The sequence below is a fragment of the Neolamprologus brichardi genome, chromosome 17 (assembly GCF_056152115.1).
Source record: "Neolamprologus brichardi isolate AB-2024 chromosome 17, ASM5615211v1, whole genome shotgun sequence".
In the NCBI taxonomy this organism is placed as follows: domain Eukaryota; kingdom Metazoa; phylum Chordata; class Actinopteri; order Cichliformes; family Cichlidae; genus Neolamprologus; species Neolamprologus brichardi.
The window spans coordinates 8,392,420-8,409,839 of NC_142120.1; the positions used below are offsets into that span (position 1 = coordinate 8,392,420).

A 17,420-nucleotide genomic window follows, 5' to 3' on the forward strand; every position below is an offset into this window, starting at 1 on the left:
GTCGCACTCTTAAAAAAATTAAATAAATAAATAATCTTGTCTCGCCATGTCTTTCACTGAACGAAAACTGAGTTTGCACAGTGCCATTGCTCTCTGCAGGTCTCTGTAAGCCAGTTAATATGGAGACACACCTGCGCACACACACACAAACATCCTACTTGCCCTGTGGAAATGTCAGACATCAGTGCCTGCGCCCACCGTTTCAACGTCTGCACGTCTTTAAAAGGATAATATCAGTCACACCCATGAGCTGGTGCGCAACATTCTCTCTGAGGTTTGAACGTACAAGTACAGACACAGCAGCATATTTTTCATCTCACATTAAGTTGTGTTTGTTTTGGTGGTGGCCTTCCCTCAGGCCTTGTCACCATTACTGCACGTTACAGCACTCTGCACAGTGGTGAAGGCTAATGTCCCTCGGCCCAGATGAGTGTTACTTCATGCACATATCGTGGACAAACTGTACGTATATCCTTTCCCCCCTAAACAGTGTTGATGATCTGAGCCTGCCCTGTGGGAAGCTACATATGATTAAGCCACAGCTGCAAACTCCAAGCTCACTGTTTTTCTTTTTGCTGACATATAATGGTGAAAATACACTTCTCAGAATAATTAAAGGAACACTCTAAAAACATCAGACCTTTATGGGAGAAAAACCTCATGCTGGATATTATACTGATATGGACTGGATAATGTGTTGGGAACAAAAAGGATGCTACAACATTTGATAGAAATTAAAATGATCAACATATAGAAGGCTGAATTAAAAGAGACTCCAAACATCAAATTGCAAAGTTGCATTGCAGTAACTCAAAATGGTATTCAGTAGTTTGTTTGGCAATAGATGGTGTCCCAAGGAATCCCCTCCCAGATATGGACCAGGGCATCACTGAGTTTCTGGTAAGATTGACGTGCATACTATTGCCACGGCTTCTCCAGACTCTTTCATGTCTGGACATGCTAATTCTGGTATTCTATAAACACACGGTGCTGGGTAGTGAGCACAGCGTCCCCGAGTAGCGGTCCCCGAGTAGCGGTCCCCGAGTAGCGGTCCTCGAGTAGCGGTGCTCGAGTTGAGGCTCAGGTATGAAATGTATAGTTTTTAGGGTTTTTATCTTTTTTTTTATTATTGTTTTTATCGTTAAATGGGTTTCCCTGGGTCTTTTCCCATGTGTTATGAATAAATCTTCTGTTTTGGTACTGGTACAGCTTTTATTTTGTTGTATTTATCCGCGACACCTTAAAGGCCTTGAAAATATCGTTGGACATAAACCGGTCTGTGGCGCAAAAAGGTTGGGGGCTGCTGTCCTAGAGGACGTCAGGCCCCCAAGCCACCCTCAGGAAGTTTTTGATTCTGACACTGACTCTAGACCAGGGGTGGAAAACTCCAGGCCTCAAGGGCCGGTGTCCTGCAGGTTTTAGATCTCACCCTGGGTCAACCCACCTGAATCAAATGATTAGTTCATTACCAGGCCTCTGGAGAACTTCAAGATATGCTGAGGAGGTAATTTAGCCATTTAAATCAGCTGTGTTTGATCAAGGATATATCTAAAACCTGCCGGACACCGGGCCTTGAGGCCTGGAGTTGCCCACCCCTACTCTAGACAAATGCACAGCTGGTGAAAAAAAAATAAAAGTGGCATCCACCTGTAGCCTAAAGCTATTTCTGTTATAGGAGTTGTATCATTGTTGCTCCTTTTTCAGTAACAGCAAAGCAACTGAAACTGATTAGCACCCCCCGCTGCTACTTAACTGTTCCCTTCATTATACCATAAGTTTAACTGCTTACTCTGATTGAAAAGTGTTCCTTTTTTTTAGTAGTGTATGTGATGGTGAGTGAGAGAGAGATAGTGAGTCTGTAGATTACTGGTGTTGATGGCTGCAGTCTATAGAAGACATACTTCCTGTGTCCCTGACATGACACGACCTGAGTTATGTGGGATAGGTAAGGACTGTTCACGCATACAGCTGTCATGTGAGAAGAAGGATCTGCAGTTTAAAATATGTAGTGGGATGGTGGGCCAGTAATGAAAATGTAATGTGCAGTGGAGTGTTTGACACCAGCAAGGCCTTGTTCATATCTGTATAGGCCATCTGTCCAGTCCAGGCACGTGACACTGGGAAACATCTATTAGCAGCACACTGTGTTAATTTTATACTGAATGGAGACTTTTGAAGGTGCCAGTGAAAAACACTGGCAGCAAAGCCAAAGTAAGTGCCAAACTGCTCAATGTCTCAACATCTAAATCTTGCAAATATAAGGTCTTTAAAAACAAGAGCCAAAACGATAAAGTAAACAAAGCTTAATGATGATTTACCAAAGCAATGGTTTCAACGTTTTAGAAATAAAGCCTTTACATCCCGGCAGGACTGTTTGTTTCACGCACCTTCGCCCGTAGGCCCCTCTGCTGCGCTCATTAAAGAGGGGTCGCTGTAGTTGGGTGTTTTTTTTGTTTGTTTGTTTTTTGTTTTTGTTGTTGTTGTTTTTAATCTGCGTCACATTGGTAATGAAAACATTAAAGCAAAGGAGTCTCACTCTGATTTCAAAGAAAATAGTCTTCTTTTTGTGAGGTTTTAAATTACTACTAGTTTGAGCCCTGTCATATTAGACTAAAATTAATAGATTAATAATATTAATTAAGTACCTGACAGAGTATTTACCTGCCTTAGAAAGCCGACTAATCATATAGGGAGTCTGTGTTACCTTATTTGACAGAAATCTTAGCTTTTACTGTTGTTTCTCCGTTACGATGAAAACATGCTGGTGATCTTCTTTTCCTCCTGGGGTAAAGGGCATACAAGTTTTCATGGCATGTGGGCCTTGTTTATACAATGTTTAAAGCACAAAAGTCAAATGTTGGGATAAGGCTTGGTCCTCTTTTTGTGAGAGGAGTGCGCCATCCTCTCTGAGCGTAGACGATCTCTGTTGCTGCTGGTTTTGACAGCGGTAGGGGAGCTGCTGGGGAGAGCGGAGGACCCGTGTGGACCACAGCTTGCTGTAGCAGCGGCTGAGAGGGGGGGGGGACGGACACGCACCAGCCGGACACAGACTCTGAAACACACCTACCCACAACACACACGCGCGCCTCTCTCAGCCTTTTCAGCAGCATCAACACACATTTCACTGACGGGGTGGAGGAAACAACAGTCGGGTTGCAGAAAACGGTGAGTGTTTCTCATCTCCTTTGCTTCTTTAAAGATGGAGTGGGGGGTGTGAAGGAGGGGGGTGTCTTTATTCTTTCGTCCCCCCCACGACATAATAATGAATAATGGTGCAGCGAGTGTGTCAAGTCTTGTCATCTGCCGCGATGTCCCTGTGATGCTGGCTGGTCCAGGATGCCCAGGTTTGCGGTAATACAGCAATATGGACGCCCGGTATTATTTTGGATGCCGCCGAGTATGAGGCAGACGTTGCAGTGCGTGCACTAGCCGCACTGCATCTTGAGGAGCAGTAGCATCAAAGCCACAGGAGGGGAGGGAAAGCGGTTTGTCGGTGGGCCCTGGCGTTGAATGAAGCTGCTGGTGCAGCAGGGTCGGTGCCGCCGGCCGGTGCGGGCAGGCCCGTGAAAGCGCTGAGCGGATTACTTGATGTCTGCTGGTGATGCTGCCAGCTGTAGCTCAGCTCCCCCCTCCATCCTCCCGGTGTCATTTCAAGTGTTTTGACTTAAAGGGAAGCTTAAGCCGCCCTTGATTTCATATCAGAGATTTTGAGATGTAGGGTAAGAGCTCGACTGATTATAGTCGATAAAACGAAACCATCCTACATGAGTTTGGAGGACAAAGGCACCCAGAGACGAGGACAGCCTTTAATATTTTTCAAGATTTGCTTGAAATATACATCAGCAGTCATATTACACCCAATCGTATTATTATTATTACATCAGCTAAAATGTTGTTCACCTTGCCATATAATTGTAATAGTAGCATTTTAGCAGTCCTCTGTCATTAACGATTAGTGAATATTACTGAGCAAATGTTGGCCATGTTCTAATGAACTTGTGAGTTGGAAGTTTGTTAAAGTGTAGACAGTTTAAGACAAAATGCTGTAAAATGTAGAAATCTATGATTCTCAATGAGTGCACCTGAATACTGCAAAATGTGCATTTAGAAATAAAGAATACTGCAGTCACCGAAGGATTGGACAGCACTCCAACATCAGTAATGTGAGCGTTTCTGCCATTCATCTAGACGTATTACAGTGGTTATGTGAGTGCTTTGTGTGTTTGCACTTTGTTAGGATGGTGTGATGCAGTGTTAAGGGTTAGTTAGCAATGGGCCATGATGGTGTAGATGCTGTAGTGATCATCTGTATGGAATGAAATGTGCAATACAGCAGGGAGTTGTGACAAAGCTGATGTCCTGCCGCAGTCCAAGAAAGACAAGAAACTCAGTTTAGGGCACACTGGGGACAACATGTGATTTTACTGTGGGGATTATGGTGGGCATGCTAAAAAAAAAAGTATAATGCATCCAAACAGCTGTCAGTATTATACATTAAAGCGTAGAATCAATACAGAACATTTCTGCTGTTGTATAGATGTAGGCAGGATGAAAAGTAAATAATTGTTTAAATTCTACTAGTTCTGACTGTAATTTAACAGACAAGTTGCTTACAGTGTGGGGCTGCAGATGTGAATGTGCTGGAAACTGTTCTGAAGCTACAGCATGGTCTGTGTCTGTGGATGAGATGAAGGTGGAGCTGAATAAACAGAACGTATTTGCTATAACAGCACAAGTGTGGGAAAAAAGTTGATATAGCATAGTATTGCAGTATTTTGCATGACGGTGTGTCGATACAGGAACACCAAATAGCAGTATTTTTTTTTTAAATAAATTTTATTTCTCTGAATATTATGAACAAGAGGGCTCATCTCATGCACCGCTATCCTGGGATAATGTTAGTTGAGCAAATTTACTTTAAATCTGCTCAGCCGAAAAACCGTCCCACTGCTGCCTCCTAATTCAGAGCAAGCTAATAGTTCAGTCACAAGTACCAGTTTTGGTTGTAATTGCACAGGTTGCTTGATAGGAGGCAACATTTCTGCAAACAGATGCAGTTTGACATAATTGTAACAGTTAAATGTGAACATCTGTCTATGCAGATATGATAGACAGAAATGTAGATAACAAATATGTCGATAGAAAATATGGGATTTTTTGACAATTTATCACAGTTAATTGTTGTAATATCATGAAGAAATTGCATGAAATTGCTAATGTGATCCCATTCTATTGCAGACTGATATCTGATTGATATCAGATATCACCAAATGTTGATATTTTATTAAATAAAATATCATATCATACCATAACATCATATCATGAATGAAATATTGTGATAGTGTTCTGTTGTGGGATTCCCACCTCTACATAATATAGACTCAAATGTAAATGCAATGTAATGTAAATGACTGCAACCCTGATTTGCTTATTCATTGTGATTTCAAGGAGCTGAGCCCAGTGTCCCTGTTATGCAGTGAAAAACAAACAAACAAGCACTGCTCTTTGCATAGTGTTTAATTAAATGCATACATGCTTGTTCTGTATGCTGCAGAAAGTCACCAGTGACTTCAACACCTGGCTGCAAAACAGTCCATGAGTGGGTAGAATCTTTTTGGAGGCAATAAGAATGGCACTGTGTGTCACTGCAGAATTTAAAGTGTGAGTTTTGTGGGGGTTTTCCTTGGGGTACTAACATTTGCAGCATGATTCATTATGACTTGATGCCGTGTGCCCACTCTGACCCAGGGGCACTACCAAGGGGGGGCCAAGGGGGGCACTGGCCACACCCAAAATTTGCTAGCGCCCCCTGGCATGACTATCCAAAGATTGTAATAATTTTAGTAAACGTGAGCACAAGCGAGAAGAAGACAGCCTACAATGAGTTGAAACATTAACTTGTTATTTATTACTGCATTACATATGCATATGCATATGCAGTTTTTGTCATTCGTATTATGTCACTTTATCTTCTGTTTTTGGTGTGCCACCCCAATATTTTGTAGCCCCCATATGGTCACCCCTATGAAAAAATTCTGAAAAAAATTGACCCTGCATAGGAAAGGACTTTAGAGCACAGAAAATATTTGCAGGTTTAATAATTGTTGCAGTAAACAGGAAGCCTATAATTGTGGCGGCACCAGAATGCTAATATCAACCTGCTAACCTACATTTCGAAAGCTCCAGTCAGCATTTAACTCTCTGTTCTTTTATAATCTCCAGGAAAACACAGCGAGAGCTGAGACTGCAAGAAAACATATCTAACTTTAACTGCCTTTAAGGTTTTAATTTCTTCTAAAACGTACGTGACGAAGCTCTCTGCAGTTATACGATCTCCTGCCAAAGCCAGCCCATGTTAGGAGGGAAAAAAATACACAGGTGAGAATTAATAGGGAAAAAAAAAAGATTGTACACAGTTGTAACTGACAGGTACTGAATTATATTAAAGCTTTTCACTGAAAACATTTTGACAAGTCGCAGCACGGAAAAGCACAGGTTTGAAAAATGAAATGAAAAGTCTGAACTACATCAAGACACTTGAATATAACAGTACCGCTATTACATGTCGCCTCAGCTTTTATATAATGAGTCAACAATTCCTTCAGGTCCTTTTCTTCATCATTTAAAAATGTTACCTAAAATAATCTTCTCTTTTAAAAGTAGCGAACACCGGGTTTGTTTAAATGTTCTTGCAGCTGTAAATAGTGTTATAATGGTAGTACTATAATTGTTATCCCATGGCATGGCAGGTGTTGCATGTTGGCACTGTGGGCATGACTGCTGTTGGTGAGCTTTTCCCCCATGAGACATCAGACGACATAGCTCCAGTCTCCTGTGAAAACTCCCCGGCTTGTCAGAGCAGTGCCAGCACTGAGCCATTACTCATGGCAGATGCACTGTCACCATCACTCTCCCGCTCTCCCATTTATCCACAGCCCATTAGACGAGAAGTCAGGCGATGGAGCTCGAAGTTTTGGTTTCGGTGTATTCTCATTCTAACCGCTGTCGACTCAAATGATCGAACGATCTAGAAACCAGAGACAGGTATGATGTTGTTTTCAGACTGATTGGGGATCAGGGTTCAGGTCAGCTTCCTTATATAACACCAAGGATTTAAATTAGTTTCATTCTCTGAAAAGGTTTTCTTTTCCATAGTATAGCTGTGATTAGAGCTAGAGGTTATTACAGTGGAAGATAACCTCAAGGAAGAATTACAGGCATAATTAGGTCAACTTTTAATATATGTGCATGAAGCGAATGGCCACTTTGTTAGATACACCTGTTCAACTGCTCATTAACTAAATTATCCAAACAGCAAATCACGCAGCGGCAACTTAGTGTATTTAGGTATGTAGACATGATAAATGTGACCTGTTGAAGTTCAAATTGGGCTTCAGAATGGGGAAGAAAGGTCACTTAATTGACTTTGACAGTAGCATAGGTGTTGGTGGCAGACTGGCTGTTCTGAGTATTGCAGAAACTGCTTATTTACTGCGATTTCCCCCACACAGTCAACTCTATGGTTTACAAAGAATGGTCAGAAAAAGAGAAAAAAATGCATGAATGCACATTATGTTAAACCTTGAAGCAGGTGGGCTATAGCAGCAGAAGACCACAACTGGTACCACTCAAGTCAGCTAAGAAGCTGAATCTGAGGCCATGGTTTACACAGCCTCACACACACAGCCTACCTGAGTGTTGTTGCTGACCATGTTCATTCTATCTGAAGCCTTCAACCATGTTCTGATGGCGACTTCCAGCAGGATAGCACACCATGTCACAAAGCTCAAATCATTGCAAAATGGTGCCCTGAAAATGAAATCAGCTCACTGCACTCAAATGGCCTCGACACTCACCAGATATGAATCCAATAGAGCGCCTTTGGAGATATGGAGGAGATGCATACTGTGGATGTGCAGCCAACAAATCCATCAAAGCCTGTGGGATGTTGTCATGTCAGTATGGACCAAAATGTGTGAGCAATGTTTCCAGCACCTTCTTGAATTTGTGCAATTAAGAATTAATATTGAAGGCAAACAAGATCCAACCTGTAAAGCAAAGTGCAACTAATAGTAATGATGAATTAATATAGTACATTTAATTTAATTTAATTTAATTTAATTTAATTTAATTTAATTTAATTTAATTTAATTTAATTTAATTTAATTTTTACTTTGCCATTTTTTAGGTTAATGTGATTTAATTAGTGACAAAATAATATGTTAGCATTAAAATACATTTGAAATTTTTTCATAAACTTAATAGAATCCCATTGAAAAAAATTACATTTACCGTTTCCTAATTTCAAATGTCTTTGAATTCCCTTTCCTGTTCTAACAGATCCAATTATTCCATGTAAAAATAAAGAAAAACATTGTAAAAATTACATTTTATAATCACAAACCTTGAAAAATAAACTTCTCTGTTGATTAGTTGTTAAATTCAACTGGAAAAACATACAAGTATCCTACTTTAACTATTATGAGGCTCCCATAGGAGAGCTTGTACATTATTACCTCCAGTATGTATTTGATGTGTTAGAATTGGTGTTTAATATATTGAAATTGGAAACAACAAGGAAACATTGCTTCTTTTGTTAAATTCGTCTACAGAGATTGTTTTTTTTCTTGCCAGTACTACATAAGAACAATAAAGTATTCAGGTGCACATACTAATGAAGTCACAACAGGAGCATCTTGGGGTTTTGTCTTCAGACCAGATTTACTCATTCGTGCTGTGGAAGCTGCAGCCGAATGAACACAATTAGCATCATAGTACATCATAGACCCTTCGGTACTCTGTGGGTTAATAGCACCCTGCGGCGATGGTGGGGTGGGGGAACCTCATCTTTGCTGTACCGCTTGGCTCATGGCTGAATGTGTCTGGGTGGCTGTTTTCATTAACGGATTGGAACACATGAAAATTAGCATCAGTGGTTGAAGATTGATGAATTAGAGAATGGGGACAAGTTAAAGCCAGGGCTGGAGGGTGACACGTAGCTTCTGCTGGAAGGTCTCTGATAGAGCAGATGCTAGTGTTCTCCTCTCCTTTTTTATACAAGACAGATGGTTTTGTAATTGAGTGTGTGTGTGTGTGTGTGTGTGTGTGTGTGTGTGTGTGTGTGTGTGTGTGTGTGTGTGTGTGTGTGTGTGTTTTCCATTTTTGGAATATGATGTTGTTGCGGGAAGATGGAAGAGACCCAGTTTTGCTCAGTGAGGGGCTTTGAGGACTACAGCAAATAAGCTGTGTTGTGTGAAGCAGATCTGATTTTCTGCAAGACTAAATTCAAGTATTTGATGTCTTTGCTAACATAAACACCAAGCTAGAGCTGAAATTAAAAACTGAATCTCCAGCTAAGGCAGGGCAATATCTCGATTCGCCATGATATCTTTGATTGTGTGTTGTTTTGTGATCAACTCAATAAGTTGCATCTTTCCAACTGTCGTAGGGTAGACAGTGAGCTAGAACCAGATTTTCATTTAAACAAGTCAGTCCTTCAAGCTAGACATATGAAAATGGTGTCTATTTGCAGCTACCAGTAGGCACCCCCCTCCTAAACCTACTTGACCCCTTTGAAAATGAGATGTTATATCTCAAGAGGCTTAATGCATTTTTAACTGCTCAGCAGACTGCATTCAGCGATAAACATTCAGGTTATGAAGGAGACATCTGATGGTTTTCTTAAAGAACTTCAAAATCTCCAGTGTTGAATGCCATGGATAAGCTGCTCATGCAGGTTTGAAGCACGTTCTTTGTGTTGTACAAAAAGTCCAAAAGACAAGTCTTAAACTTATGTGCAGCTTTGAGAGTTGGTTAATTTAGTCCTTTTCCACATATGCAGTCTAATTTTATGAACTTTGTTGCCATAGAAAAACAATGGCTAACTTTTGATTACCTGAGAGAATGAAACCAGGTCTTATTATGCAGAGACAGCCACCTACTGGCACTATGAGACTGATAATACTAGATAACGTCTATTCACTGGGCTGACAACATCCAAACCAAGTGGCAGGGACTGTGTACAGAGTTACACACAGAAAACAATATTGTCCTAACTGATTTATGGGCAGGCTGATATTACTGGCTCATATTAAATATTTGCCAATTTGTTGGTATTTTTTAATGTAAATAATTTAATGTAAAGAAGAGAAAAGAGAAACACCATTCAACCATGTTATAAGGGTTGATGTTGCATACTTTGTCCACAAGACAATACATGTTTGGAATGTCACAAAGACAACAACCAGTAAATCCAAGCAGAGTCAGGCAAAGCATATATCTCTATCTCTATATATATCCGATTTTTTACATCACCAATTATCAGTATTGGTGTCGTTCATAAAAAACCTAAATTGATATTGCTCTGCAAAAAAACACAGCTACAGCACAGAGAGCTTAAAAAGCCTTTTGTGGAATTTAAAAAAAATAGTTACAAATATTTATTAATTGAATTATGAAAGGAAAGAAAAGAGAAATGGGAAGGCACAATGCTGGAGAATAGAGTGAAGGAGCACAACATGACTAAGATTAATAAAAGGATGCATGGCATAGCAATCTTGAACTCCTGGCTCACATGTATACACGCATATTGATTCCTGCATGTGTCCACTAATATAGTAACACAACAATCAAGGCTAAATGATAATCAATAATGACTTTTATTTGCCCCTGTCACTATCTGCCCCTCAATATTATTTCAGGCCCTTTTGAATAGAAAGCAACCAGTAAGTGTGACCCTGCTTGTAGACTGCAGGTGAGTTGCTTGTGGGGATCAGGTGGGCAACAGATGGTAGAGTGGGTGAGAGCAGATGAGTTGCCAGACTGGTGGTAGATGTCACTTGCTGAGTGTAAAAAAAAAAAAAAAGTCCAACATGCATTGCTGAAGGGCTGATTTGATTTCATATACTGAGACATATGCACAGTTTATTTAGATATGATTATCTTCACAACATAGCAGATGTCTCCAGATCTCTTAAAACCACATAGATTTCCAATTCTGACAAACTGCTAATTCTTCCAGTTCCTCTTATCCCTGAAGTTGTTTTTTTCTTAAATATACTGTTAAGGAAACAAAGGAAGCATGCTCAAATCCTGGCGGTGTGAGCTTAATTCATTGTATAGGCAGCTTAAAAATAAAATTACCCCCAGGCAGCCGAATCTTTGTCACAGCTCTAAAATGATTAGTAAGGATTTAAGTCAAAGAAGCCATTAAAGAACCTCTTTTATCGCACCGGACATCCAATTGGTTCAAGGCACCAGCATCACATGACAATTGTGAACCAACCAGCCTTAACAATGACTATTAAGGCTGTATTTATAGGGTATAATTGAATCTGGCAGCTTTTAACTACATATGCAGCCGCAAATAACTGCATCATCACTTTATATAGGACTGGAGGAATTTTATCCTAAAGTTTTCATACTTGATTTGCAGAGTGTGTAATTATGCATTGCTTTTTAAGCCCTTTCACTGACCTGAATCAGACAGAGCTCTTACCACACCTACACCAGCCCGAGTAGCCTACACCTGCATGGAAGACTGGAGTCGTTTCCTCAGGAGAAAGTGAGCCCGGTCCCAGTTGCTCGTGGGGGTTACTCTGAAATGAGCGTCTGCTAGTCGTCAGTATAGGAGTGGTAGAAGTGCTTCGGTTCAATGGAGCCCGCATATGTCCTCAACCCTGCTTGTCTGACCTCGGAGAAAGGTTCTTCTGAGCACTCCTTCAGTAAGAGTCCTCGGCTTGCACTCAAAGAATGGCTTTGTGGAGAAAAATAAACTGTGCAGTGAGCAGATGAGCAGGATCGAGAAGACAAGCGGTTCTCAGTGTGGAAAAGCTATCCATCAGCAGACTGATAAACCTATTAAAGACTCTCAAGTTTGTCAGCCTTGAAGATAAGAGATAAAAAGAAAGGCATCTGTCATGTTAATATATATATATATCTTTTAATACTTGTTTATTCAAACTTTAATTATATTTGAACTGGATGAGTTATATGCTCAGATGCTTAAACTGCACTATGGAGAGACTGTCCCATGCTGTTTGAACCAACACAGATCTTCCATTGTCACCACAATAACATATATAAGGTACCAAGTTGCATTTAATCTGCTAATGCAAAATTACATACTCTTTTCTATTACAATTGCTAGAAAAATATAAATAAATACAAATATACAATTTTACCTAAAAATATGCTTTTATGATAATGCTTTTTTGTGCACCAATCCATTTAAATGTACTTCCAGCATATTTTTTTTTTTGTTAGCTGACTTGATGAAAACCAGGCTGCAGAGTGTGACTTGCCGGAAAAGAAGAAGTCTTGTCCCTTTTTTCTTACTCAGCATTATTTTTATGCATTTGTGTGACTGCATTTATACGTCAGTAGCATTTCCCATCAGCGAGAAGGCTGCAGACTGTGACTCTAGCTGCTCTGACCTCTCTGTCTCCTTTACCTTCATAGCTGCTGAGCTGGTGTGTTTTAGCACTGCCAGTTACTCTGTATTGTCCTTTCAGTGCCAGGTTGTGTTACTCACCTTGGCTGACAAATGCATCATTGGCTATTGTCATAGCACTTTATCTTATTGGAGCTTCACAGAAGAGAAGAACACTTTAATAGAATATGTCTCTAATGTATTGATTTTATATTTTGCTTTATTCTGCCTTAGTTGCTTCTGATAATGCTCATCTGTTCAGCAAGAAGCAATTTTGTGAATCTCAGTGGCTGATACTGATCAAAGGATTAAACAGATTACAATCAGACAGTTTCCTACTAAATTAGCTACTAGATCTTCTGCAGTCTTTTGATCTTTTGTATCTCTCGTCTGTGGGAAAGAGATAACCATGAGGCCTCTGCTGCAGACATAGACTGCAGATACTCACAGGAAGATTGAGATCAGACAAGCTACCTCCACGTAAGAAAACTGTATGATATGCTAACTATATATACTATAATATATATCTATAAGCAAACTTCCTGTCCTATAACAAAATAATAGTGTTGGTGGTACTGGAAAGAGCTACAAAAATTAAATGAAAATGAGCTGCTGTACATGCGCCTTTACCTGACATATTATACCAAATAAAAGAAGGTGCAACAGATTTATATCAATATAAATTAAATTTGTATATTAAACATGTTAGTGGCTTGCACCATATTCCAGTATAATTTTTACTTCATCAGATAACAGGACATCAATCCTTTACTCTTTTCCAATCACCCCCATAATTTTCCTTGGAACAGCTTTGATCGTTTGCTAATACCGAGGCTGCTGGCTTGTGGCTGGCTCTGAACCCTGGGTAGCTTTAGCCTTAGCCACTTTGTGTCTGTTGACTTCTTTAAAATTTTGCTTTTCAGCTGGGTGAAGGTGATTAGGTTTGCTGCTACAAACTCTGTATCTTCTTTCACAGTGAGGAGCTTCCATGATAACGACATTTCTCTGTGACTGTGCACTCTGCTAGTTGCATCATTGTACAAGCCTTACGACATCATCACCAGTCTGGGCTAAGAACACTGGAAATCATCCGATTGCGGTCTCTGCTCGGTCCGTCGGTGTTGAAAAAATAATAATTTTAATTTAAGTTATGTAAAGCTTTTTTCCTCCAGCTGATATACGTCATATATTGTTACATATCTCCTTTTGGTAATTCTCTCAACAGAAGAAAAGTAACGTTACGAATTATGGGATTTGAATGCATCCACATTATTTAAACTATAACTACTTCCATGACTGGAGGGACTGCATACATCTCTGCACTTCTCAGTTTGCCGAGCATTCTTTTCCCCCTTGTGTCCTTCCAAGCGTTTTTCCACCGTATGCACACTGCTGGTATTGACCCACAACCCACTCCATCTCTCCTCCACTTTCAGCTGTGATCTGTGACTCACAAAGCCTATTTAACCTTTATTCACTGGCTGCAAGCTGTTTTTTTTTTTTTACTTATTTGTTTCTTTGCTTCTAGTTTTTATGGAAATGTTGTAGAATGTGGCTTTTGGCAGAGTCCAAATGTGTGTGCTGTATATCATGTGGGGCATTTAACCATAAAGACCTTCTTCCCCTTTAAGCTATTAAATGACAGCATAAAAGACCACAGGTTGTGATAAATGCAAAGGCACAGGAAACCACTGTTGCTTTGTTATATATTATTTCAAGCCAGGCATCCGTTACAGCTATGTGATATACCAGCTGCAAGATAGTCAATCCATAAAAGGACCCTCAATAAGACCAGCTACATTTCTAAAGCCGGTATCATGTACTTTTCCCATGGTAAGCTCGTCTGGGTACACATTCATATAGGCAGGTAACACAAGCTATCAGGTGACAAGGGAGTGTCCTGTCAGGGTTGGATCACATTAACCGTCACTTTTTCGGTCAACAATGATAACAGCTACTAGTGCCATATCAGTGGTGTTATTATGGCCTTAATACCATACTCCTGGATTTTGTTATATTTCCTTATCCATTTGCCAGTGTTTATAATTTCTTTCAAAGCTGGTTATTTGAAAGAAGGCATGACTAAAAGAGTGTGTACCTTACATTAAGATGTAGCTCATTATGATTAAAAGACAGGATACAACACTCTTTGTGACATCACGCTCCTACCATTGTGGATCCTGTGTTTCATAAATATTGCAGCATTGCCTGTGCTCCTCCATCTTTTTTGTCTGTGCCTCTGGGCATAAAAAGTGAGAGAAATGTCTTTTACATATAGCCATTAAAATAACCCATACTGATTTCATACTTGGTCTTTATGGAACTCCTCAGTTCATCTGTCTGAAACAAGCCCCCCTTTCCCGCTTCCTTTCAGCCAACTTTCTTTTCATTGGCTGCCTTTCACAAACCAAAGATTTGAACGGCAGGTGGATGGGGCTTCAAATAGGTAGGCCCCTTATCTATGATATCATACAGGGGATAGGTTGGAAAAAATTCAGAAACAGAGCACTCAGAGATGGACAGGATCCCACCTGCGATTGCAAGACCACCAGGCACTCCGTGGGTTATTGTTGGGAGCAGCAATTGACATACATGGCGCGGAGGAGAGGGACCAAAAGCAGGGATGCAGAGCTGGCTATCGCGTCCAGCTGTGAACATGACAACAGAAACCACCACTTCCTACCCAACGCTAGATCCCTCGCAAACAACATGGGGGAACTACCGTCATAGATTTACTGCAACTGCTTTGTCCTGGAGTGATGTCTACTGATTGTAAGTGAATCATGGCTCCATCCAAACATCCCCAATGACTCAGTGGAGTTACCGTGCTGGACCCTACACAGCCAGGGCTGCATCAAAGACTCTCGTAAGGGAAGAGGTTGTTCGCTCTGTGCTTATGTGCTTCAGGACTGGTGCCATGACAGTAGAATTATATACAGTCACTGCTGACCAGACCTAAAGGCCTGGTCATTCAATGCAGGCCCTTCTATCTACCTCGCAAGCTGACAGTAGCCACAGTTATCATTATTTACATCCCCCCCCAAATGCTAACGTAACTCAGCACTCAACCACACACCCGGAGGATGTTCATATTGTTGCTGGGGACAAGGTATGTTTGCAATCTGTACTCCTCAAATTCCATCAACATGTTAAATGTCCTACTGGGGGGACAGGACACTGGGCCATGTGTACAGTAACAATGAGCAGGTCTACAGAGCAACATGGCTCCCACCCTAGGACAATCTGAACACCACTCTCTGCTCCTCATCCCTGCCTACACCCCCCTCAGGAAACAAACCCCTCCAAGCACCCAGGTCATTAAAACGTGACCAGATGATGCTCTCCTCCAGCTATAGGACTGTTTTGATCTGACAGACCAGTCCATCTTTGAACAGCAGGATCTGGAGACCTTCACTCAGTCTGTACTTTTCTACAGTTAGTGCTGTGTAGATAATATGACAGTGACCAAAACCATCTGGGCTTTTCCTAACCGAAATCCTTGGATGACGAGTGATGTACAGGCTCTGATTAGTACTCATAACGCAGCCTTCAGGCTGAGGGACAGTTCTCTGTACAGCACCGCCAGAGCCAACATGAGGCAGGGCATCAAACAGGCCATGGAGGTCATCAGGACGAGGATAGAGGCTTCTTCACGGACAACAACCCCTGTGACGTGTGGAGACCCAACCAGGCCCTCATCAACTACAAATCAACTACAAATACCAGAGCCCCCCCAACCCCTGACAGCAGCCTCAAACGCAGAGCAGTTAAACAACCTCTTTACTCAGGTTGAGTAAAGAGGGTTCCTCTAGAAACATGAGGTCAGGAGGATGGTGAGAGGCCGGGGCTGTGGTTAAAGCCTGCGCAGACCAACTGGCAGGGATCTTCACCAGGCTATTCCACCGTTTCCACCTATCTGAAGGCCTCCACTATCATTCCATCACCAAAACGACAGCCTTGATGAGACCTATAGCCCTCATGTCTGTAGTCATGAAGTGTTTTGAGTGGATAGTTCCTCTGTGTCCTGAGGAAGAATAACCTGTACCAGAAGCTGTTGCTGGCCATATAACCATTCCTCAGTGGAGAGCATGCTCAGGGGTGATTGGTACTCAGGGCCCGCTACTGAGAACAGAAAGGCTGCGCAGAGGGTAATTAACACAGCCCAAAAAAATCATTGGCTGCCCTCTGCCATCCCTGGAGGCTATTACCAGATCCTCCTGTGCACATTTGACATGAATTTTCACAAGTGCAATTTCCAGTTATATCTAAATAAAAATTATTTTGTGCCTCAGAGAGCAGCTTCTGAGGAGAAGGGGCAGTAGCTCATGCCATGCGTTTTTAGTAGGCTCAGGTTTGTGATGATGTAGCCTGTAATGTTCCTGACTTCAACATAGGGGTTTATGCTGCAGACAGCCTAGAAGGTATGACTGTAGCATCCAGGAGATGCAAAAACATGCAAATATGTATCTTATCTACTTGCTTAGGAGCATTGCTTCTTGGTGAATCAAAGCCAGGCTAAAAGACACTGCACTGAATAATGAATTATTGAGTGCTTTTCCTCTCTTGTCACTTGCACTTGCAATCGTCCATGTTATAGAGGCACATTTTGAAGTGGTGGCGATATACTGGTGTTTGCCTCTCTGTGAAATGGTAGCTGGATACAGGCTCACATAAGGGTAGTGGTTCTGCTATTCTCTGTCTGAGAATATGTTTTTGTTTTAGTTTTTAATACTTCAAAATGTAATCACATACTAGTATATAGACATTTTCATTAACACCCTTCTGTTTGATGATTTGGACCTGGCATTACAAATCCATAAGTATCAGGACATCTAGCTGCGGATGCATTCAAATCACATCTAGACATGGAGAGTATTGATTCTGGGATTAGGGTTAGGGACCAGGAGTGCATCAGTGCAGCTGAAGACTTTGCCCCATGTTTCCTTCACAACCTCATTAACACTGCATTGAGTAGAGTGGGTTAACTCCA

The 17,420-nt window shown here is 41.1% G+C and overlaps 1 protein-coding gene across 5 annotated transcripts in view; it reads left to right on the plus strand.

The window, feature by feature from the left end:
- Positions 1–2,946: 2,946 nt before the first annotated feature.
- The window catches only part of nrcama (neuronal cell adhesion molecule a), a 63,671-nt gene continuing 49,197 nt past the window's right edge, over positions 2,947–17,420 (plus strand). For all 5 annotated transcript variants that reach the window (XM_087830302.1, XM_087830305.1, XM_087830304.1 and 2 more), the window contains exon 1: positions 2,947–3,165. The gene's annotated coding sequence lies outside the window, so the exon portion shown is untranslated. The remainder of the gene's footprint in view (positions 3,166–17,420) is intronic.